This window comes from Arachis stenosperma, chromosome 4, assembly GCF_014773155.1.
Source record: "Arachis stenosperma cultivar V10309 chromosome 4, arast.V10309.gnm1.PFL2, whole genome shotgun sequence".
Taxonomy (NCBI): Eukaryota; Viridiplantae; Streptophyta; class Magnoliopsida; order Fabales; family Fabaceae; genus Arachis; species Arachis stenosperma.
In genome coordinates, this window is record NC_080380.1 from 96125183 (window position 1) to 96134171 (window position 8989).

Here is an 8989-nt window from a genome sequence, read left to right on the forward strand (position 1 = left end):
GGGCATAACTTAGGCTCCGGATCCTCATTTTGTGCCAAACTTGTTGAGAAATGAAATTGGATCCGGAATGTTCATGCCGTTTGAAGAACGGGCGAAAAATGGGGGTTTAATCTGTTAATTCTGCAGCTTTTAACTTAGAAACATTTTTAGCAGAAAACAACCCCACACGTAGGCATGACTGATACGTACGTGTCGTTTTTCAAAAATGCACCATCCACGCCTGCGCGTGGCACACGCGTGCGCGTCGATGCGCTGCACCAAGTGCCTAGCCAATTTCCCGAGAGTTGTACGAGAACTATGCCAATTTTGTGCGTGAGGCACAAATGCACCCACGCGTATGCGTGGCTAACGCGTAGGCGTCGCTTGACTGTTTTTCCATCCACGCGTGCACGTGGGTGACGCATACGCGTCGATGGACTTTTTGGCCATCCACGCGTGCGCGTGGAGGACGCGTAGGCATGACCCTGTTTTCATTCTAAAGTTGATTTTTGAGTTTTTAAAGCCAAATTTTCATACTTTTAAGCTTCCGATCTCACCCCTTATGTCTTAAATCATTATGATATGCCTAGAAATGAGAAAGGAGCTGGGGGATGTGGGAACTTGTGAATGAAGCAAAGGGAAAATGTATGATCAATGATGAGTATATGAGATACGGAGGATGGCAGTGGAAGTGCTTTATGTGCCATGAGCCATAGGGCTGTGTTTGTTAACAAATTGGCTGGTTCTGGATTGAACTGTGAGCCGAATGGCTGAGTTATTGCCGGATTACAGCGGGGCCATTATTTATTTATGGCTGAGTATAATTGTATAAATGCTTATTGAATGAAATGTGAATGTTGCACTTCCACTATCTGAGATACGAGTTTCTCTGGGTGAAAGCAGTGGCTAGCCAGCACGTGCTCCAGGTGGAAACTCGATACTCTGTTGAGCCTATGTCGTAAGTATGGCCAGACACTATGAAAGTTTTGGATGAGCTCGCCCCCATGAATATTCACCAGTGAGGGTGTTGGATATAGATTATGATTATGATCATGATGATTATCGAGAATAACTCGAGTTGAGGATGCACGACAGAGGGACAGTCCAATGGTTAGCTACCAGGACTTGTCGGGTTGGCTATATAATCGATAGATGATATCATCAGCCATTAGAACAAGCATACATCATATGCATACTATGTGAATTGTTTGAGATTGCCTATTTGACTACATATTACTTGTTAATTGTCTAAATGCCTTATCTGTTCCTATTTGTATATCTCTTGTTTGATATAACTGTGTTTGCCATATTATACTCCTGCTAGTGGTTAGGAGGTCTGAAGGAATTGGAAAGGGAAGTATTAGTTAGACTAACGAATCCTTAATCAATTGCCATTTATTGTTTAGCCTGTTTATAAGCATTGAATTATCTGTTGGAAGTTCTAGGATTGCCTTTGGCTTTTCCAAGACATTACATGTCAGATATGTGGGCATTGTTACCATACTGAGAATCTCCGGTTCTCACCCATGCAGATTTCGTAGTTTTCAGAGGCAAGACGTAAGGTTTCTCGCTGAAACATACTAAAGGCTTCTGGATTTGCGAAGATCCTTTGTTCTCGGGACTCTATTTTGGTTTATATGTTTTGCTTAGATACTCTTATCTCTACTAAATAATACAAACTATGATGACTCCTCTTATAGGAGATTTTGGAGAATAGGTTTTCTGTATTTATGTCCCTTTGGGTTTCCTTTGGGGTTTCTTATTTTATTTACATGTATATATTGCTATGCTCAGACCGGTTATCTTCGCAACCGGATTTTGAGTTTTGATATTCCTGTTTTTGACACTCTTTTGTATACATATAATCTCGCTTTAGCTTATTCCTTTATTCGTTACGTTTTCGATCGAAGTGTTACGCTTTCAAGTTACGATTTTTTTTACCCCTTTTTCTTCAAAGGCTCCTAGTTATAATCAAATTTTCATACTATTATACGTACTAAATTTTATTTTTTAGAGGTCATAATACATTGCCATCTCTGAATTATGACTTAAGCATAAGACTCTATATGGTAGGGTGTTACATTATGGTATCAGAGTAGTTCGTTCCTATAGAACCTGAGGGATGGACTGACTATGCTTCTGTGCATTCTCTGTATGTGTGTTTTGTGCTATTAGTATATCTACTTGATATAACTGTCATAAACATTCAGCATTTGGGACTTTAAAGCACTAAACTCCCGATATTGAGATTGATCAACTTAATATCGATTATTTGGTGTGTATAGGAACTGGATGGCGCCTCGTGGATGTGGTAGAGGCCGTGGGAGAGGTCATACGAATTCTCGTGCGCTAGGGGTCGACCCAAATAACCCGGTAGATTTTATGGCGGCATTGGAGATAATGGTTGCTGCTATGCAGGCCATTACAGAGGCTCTTGGGCAACAGATGAACAACCATGGCAATGACAGAGGTGGAACTCAAAGCCCGATGACACTGGAAAATTTTTTGAAGGTTAATTCACCTAAGTTCAAGGAAACTACTAGCCCGAATGAAGCCGATATCTGGTTCCAGGCTATGGAGCGAGCACTGCAAGCGCAAGTGGTACCTGAAGGGCAACGTGTTGAGTTTGCTACCTATTTGCTCACTGGAGAAGCATCGCATTGGTGGTAAGGAGTCCGACGTCTCCTGCAGTAGGGTGATGACTATATCACCTGGGATGCCTTTCGGGAGGAGTTCTATAAAAAGTACTTTCCAACTTCTGCCCGGACGGCCAAGGAACTTGAGTTGCTGTAGCTGAAGCAGGGTACTGTGTTCGTATCTGAGTATACTAACAAGTTTGAGGAGCTGTTCAGGTTTTCCCGTATATGTTAGGGAACTCTGGAAGACTATGAGGAATGGAAGTGCATTAAGTATGAAGGAGGACTCCGGAGTGATATCTTCAGCTTAGTGGGACCAATGGAGATTAGGACTTTCTCTAAGTTGGTGAACAAGAGTAGAGTTGCTGAAGAGTGTGTGAAGAAGGCGGCTGCAGATAGGGGAAGTCACAAAGGATCATTCCCACAAAACTGAGGGAAAAACTTTGCACCTAGAGGTCCGCCTTTCAAGAGGAAAAGCTCTTTCAGGAGGCCCAACAACAACAACTCCCAAGGGAAAAGGTTTGGAAAGCAGCCTCAGAACAAGCAAGCTTGTGCTAAGTGCGGAAGTTACCATCCAGGAGCCCCGTGCAAGGCTGGGTGGGGCTTATGCTATTCTTGTGGTAAGGCGGGACATACGGCCACAAACTGTCCGGAAAAGCAGAAACAAGATGCAGGGAAAGCACAACAGACTGGTCGGGTGTTCACCACCTCAGCTATAGGTACCGAGAGATCTGAGACATTTATCTGAGGTAACTGTGAAATGGCTGGTCAAACTTTAAATGCTTTATTTGATTCGGGAGCAACACATTCATTCATTACATTCGAAAAAGCTAGTGAGCTAGACTTGAAGATTGTAGTTTTAAGTTATGACCTAAAGGTGTATAATGCCACCGATGAAGCCATGATAACTAGGCTAGGATGCCCGCAAGTTTCATTTAGGGTCAAGCAACATGACTTTGTCCATAATTATATCTGCTTGCCGATGATCGGTCTTGATCTTATCTTGGGATTGGACTGGTTATCTGAGAATCATGTCTTGCTTGATTGTTCTGCAAAATCGGTGTACTTTATGTCAGAAGATACAAAAGGACCAGTTGTATTGAATAGTTATTACTTGAATTCGATGATGGTGAGTTATTCTGGAGCCGAATGTCAGGGTATCTTGTTGTTAACCGCGGTTGTTTCGGGTGATGATCAAAGATTGGAACAAATTTCAGTTGTGTGTGAGTTTCTGAAGGTGTTTCTTGACGATATTGATGAATTTCTACCTAACCGAGAGGTTGAGTTTGCTATTGAGTTGGTGCCTGGGGCTGGACCAATCTCAAGTGCTCCTTATAGGATGTCACTGTTAGAAATGGCCGAGTTAAAGTCTTAGTTAGAGTATCTGTTGGGTAAGAACTTTATCCGACCAAGTGTTTCCCTGTGGGGTGTGCCAGTATTACTGGTAAAGAAGAAGAGCGGGAGTATGTGGCTCTGTGTGGACTACAGGCAACTGAACAAGGTTACTATAAAGATAAGTACCCATTGCCGAGAATTGATGATCTCATAGATCAGTTACAAGGAGCTGGGGTTTTCTCCAAGATCGATTTGCGATCTGGTTATCACCAGATAAGGGTGAAGGGTGAGGATATCCCTAAGACCGCTTTTAGGACTCGTTATGGTCATTATGAGTACACTGTAATGTCTTTTGGGTTGACAAACACTTCTATAGTGTTTATGGATTATATGAACAGAGTTTTTCGTCCATTTTTGGATAAATTCGTTGTTGTCTTCATTGACGACATACTTATTTATTCCAAAAATAAAGAAGAGAACGCAGAACACTTGAGGACCGTGTTGCAGATACTAAAAGAAATGAAACTCTATGCGAAATTGTCAAAAATGTGAATTCTAGAAGAGTGAGGTAATGTTTTTGGGTCATGTGGTGAGTAAGCAAGAGATAGCAGTAGACCCATCTAAAGTGGAGGCGGTAATGAATTGGGGACGACCAACCTCTGTGACTGAGATAAGGAGTTTTCTGGACTTAGCTGGCTGTTACCGAAGATTCATCAAAGGCTTTTCACAGATAGCTTTACCATTGACAAGGTTAACCCGCAAGGATGCACCATTTGTTTGGACTCCTGAGTGTGAGGAGAGCTTTCAGGTGTTGAAGCAAAAGTTGACCACTGCACCTGTGTTGGTGTTACCTGAGCCAAATGAGTCATTCGAGGTGTACTGTGATGCCTCACTTAAGGGTCTGGAGTGCGTGCTGATGCAGCATTGTAATGTGGTGGCATATGCCTCACGTCAGTTGAGACCTCATGAAGTTAATTATCGTACGCACGATTTGAAACTCGCTGTGGTTGTGTTTGCACTAAAGGTGTGAAGGCATTACCTCTATGGGGTAAGTTCCAAGTCTTCTCTGATCACAAGAGCTTGAAGTACCTCTTTGATCAGAAAGAGCTTAATATGAGACAGAGGAGGTGGATGGAATTATTGAAGGACTACGACTTTGAGTTGAATTACCATTCGGGGAAGGCGAATGTAGTGGCAGATGCGTTAAGTCGAAAGTCGTTATATGATGCTTGGATGATGCTTCAAGAAGAGGAGTTGCTCAAAGAATTCGAGAGTTTGAAGATTGGTGTTCAAGAAGTGTCTTGGACTCTGTGTTTAAGTTGACTACAAATCTCAAGTGATTTTAAATCCGAACTCCTAAAGGCTCATGAAGATGATGACGCATTATGGAATGTGCTACTAGCCATTGAGCAAGGAAAACAGTGGAGAGTGTCGGAGGATAAAGATGGGTTATGGAGATTCAATGGTAGGATCATTGTGCCGGATGTTGGCACTTTGCGGCAAGATATCTTAAAGGAGGCACACAAAAGCAGATTCTCCATTCACCCGGGAAGTACTAAGATGTATCATGATCTAAAGGCGATATTTTGGTGGCCGGGTATGAAGAATGATGTGGCAGAATATGTTTCAAAGTGTTTGACCTATCAGAAGGTGAAGATTAAACACCAGAGACCTGTCGGGATGTTGCAACCTCTAGAGGTTTCGCAATGGAAGTGGGAAAGCATTGCGATGGACTTTGTGTCGGGATTGCCAAGGACTAGGGCCAGTTTTGATGCTATCTGGGTGATTGTGGACCGACTAACGAAGTCAGCTCACTTTTTACCCAATCGGATGACTTACACCCTTAAGGAGCTAGCACGGTTATACATAAAGGAGATTGTGAGACCTCATGGTATACCTGCTACTATAATCTCTGATAGAGATCCTCGTTTCACTTCGAGGTTTTGGGGTACATTTCAGAAAGATTTCGGAACCCAATTAAGCTTGAGCACAGCTTACCATCCTCAAACAGATGGTCAATCTGAGAGGACAATCCAAACATTGGAAGATATGTTGAGGGCTTGTGTTCTGAATCAGCCGGCGAGTTGGGATCGCTATATGCCGCTATTGGAGTCTGCGTACAATAATAGTTACCATGCGAGCATCGGAATAGCTCTGTATGAGGCTCTATATGGGAGGAAATGTCAATATCCACTATGTTGGTATGAAGCTAGGGAGAAAGGCTTGTTGGGGCCGGAGATGATAGCTGAGACCACTGAATAAGTCAAGAAAATCCAAGATAGGTTACTTATTGCTCATAGTAGTCAGAAAAGTTACGCCGATCAGAGCCGGAAGCCCTTGGAATTTGAGGAAAGAGATCATGTTTTCCTTAAAGTTACTCCAACCACAGGAGTAGGTAGGGCGATTAAAGCAAATAAGTTGAATCCCCGGTACATTGGTCCATTTCAGATCCTGGAGAGGGTTGGACCAGTGGCATATCGAATGGCTCTACAACCTCATCTTTCGAACCTACACGACGTGTTTCATGTGTCGCAACTTCGGAAGTATACTCCTGATGCTAGCCATGTGTTAGAACCTGAATCGGTTCAGTTAAAAGAAGATTTGACGCTTCCGGTGGCTCCAGTCAGAATTGATGATACTAGTATCAAACGGTTGCATGAAAAAGAGGTTTCATTAGTAAAAGAGGCATGGAGTCGAGGAGGTGTTGAGGAACACACTTGGGAACATGAGTCGGAGATGCAAACGGATTATCCGCACTTATTCTCAGGTAATTGAATTCGAATTTTGTGGGCAAAATTTCCAATTAGGTGGGTAGAATGTAAAACCCGGTTAATTAATGGCTAATTAACTCATAAATGAGAATTTATTCTAGAAAGGCAAAAATGTGAATTTTTATGGATTTATATGATAGAGGAGATTGAGACGAGAATTTTGATACCAATTTTATAGAAATCGAACCAAGATTGGACCGAACGGGCCAAACCGGGACAACCGGACCCATAGTGGGCCTTGGCCCAACCTAACTAAACCTAATACCCTAAGTTTCAGTACTATCTCTCCTCACAACACACAAACACACGCTGAAAATGGAGACACAAGGGGGAAGAACACTCTCTCAAAGTTCTACCCTTATTTGATCTTCAAACCACCATAACTTTTGATCTAGAGCTCCGATTGCCCCACTATTTACGGCCACGCATTCACCGCGGATAGCTCTACAAAATCCACTACTTTATTCTTGAGGTAAGCCACAAATCAATTTCAGTACATCATCCCTAAACTTCGAGCTTCATGGAGAAATATGTTGAGATTTTGGACTCTTTGATGTTATAGGACCCAATTCTCTTGAAGGAGAAGAGTAATCTTGTCTCCTTGAACCTTGGATGTGGTAACATTCTCAAACCTAGTGTAATTTGTTGTTTTATGGTGCTTGGGTATTGCGATTTTGTGTTTGGGTATGATAATTGTGGCTTAGATAGTGTGTATGTGAATATTAAAGCTTGATTGAGATTTTGGAAAGCTTTGAAGAGGGCTTTGATGTGAAAAAATCTGTTCTTGGAGGTGCTGAGACCTTGAGAGCTTGTGAAAAAGTGGTTTGGAAGTGCTCCGGTTGAGCGTGGGAAATTGGCTAAGGTATGGTCTCGATTTTCTGTATCTAAAATGCAATGTGGTGTGAAAACTTAGGCTAGAGGCCCTAAGATAGGCATTGAATTGTTGATGTGGTTAAATGATTGAGATACATGATGTGGTCATATATGTGATTATGAATATTAATGCCTTGATGGTGTGGTGTATGAGAAAAATGCATGTTGTGAAATATGCTTGATGAATGATTAAAGTTGAATTGTGGGTGAAACCATGTTAATGGTGATTATGATATTGATTATATATAATGATGGTTGATTGGAAATGGTATTGATGGAAATTGGGATGAGGAAGGATGTATGACATGCTAGTGTATTTGAATTCTCAACCATTTGATTGAGATGGGTTAAATGGGGTATAGTGGTTGTGATTTTGAAGAAAATGTTAATGTATGAGTTGAGGAGGCTTGAGGTTGAATTTTGGTATATTTTGGATTGATTTCAAAAATGGTTGAAATTGGTATGTTTTGGTTGATTTTGAAAAGGAATGAAATTGGTTTGTTTTGAAAATGGCATTGTGGTTTTGTATGAAAATATGGTTTTTGGGCATATTTTGACGGGGCATAACTTGGGCTCCGGATCCCTGATGGTGTTTTTTATGGAAAAACGATTTCCAAACACACAAATCTAACCGGCAAGTGTACCGGGTCGCATCAAGTAGTAATAACTCACTTAGAGTGAGGTCGATTCCACAGGATTGATGGATCAAGTAATTTTAGTGGGTGATTAGTTTAGTCAAGCAAACATTGAAGTGAAATTGGATGAAATGTAGCCAACAGAAAGTAATTTGACAAGAATTGTAAATGACAAAATATATATAGGCAAAAAACTTAAAGAGCAAGAAATTAAATTGATAGAATCTTAAATGACAAGAAATATAAATTGCATGAAATGTAAAGAGGAGTGGGAGCAGGGAAATTAAATGAAAGCAGTAGATCAAAGCTTAAAACAATTGCAAGGAAATTAAAATTTCATGAAAAGTAAATTCAGATCACAATGGCTCAAATGTAAAGTGCAGAGGAACACACGTGCAGGAAAGTAAATTGGGAACAATGAGAACAGAAAACAATCAATCCGAGAACCAGAATATGAAATCAAATGCAGCAGTAAACAGAAATGCTTGAAGAAGCAACACAGAATGTAATTCCACTCAATTTTTAAGTTTAAAGAGACAAATGAAGATCTTAGGAAATCAATGAGACTAGAGAACAAGTCTAGATCTCAAGCCCTTCCTTGATCAAATCAGAGAACAATTTGCAGAAGAAAAAGAAGATGAAAGCAATAAATGAAAACTCAGATTCAATTCTCAATTCTCTAAAATTATGCAGAAGAACAACCAAGAGAGATCTTAGACCAAGAGGGAAACAAAATTCCTTCACTTCTCAATCCAAGATT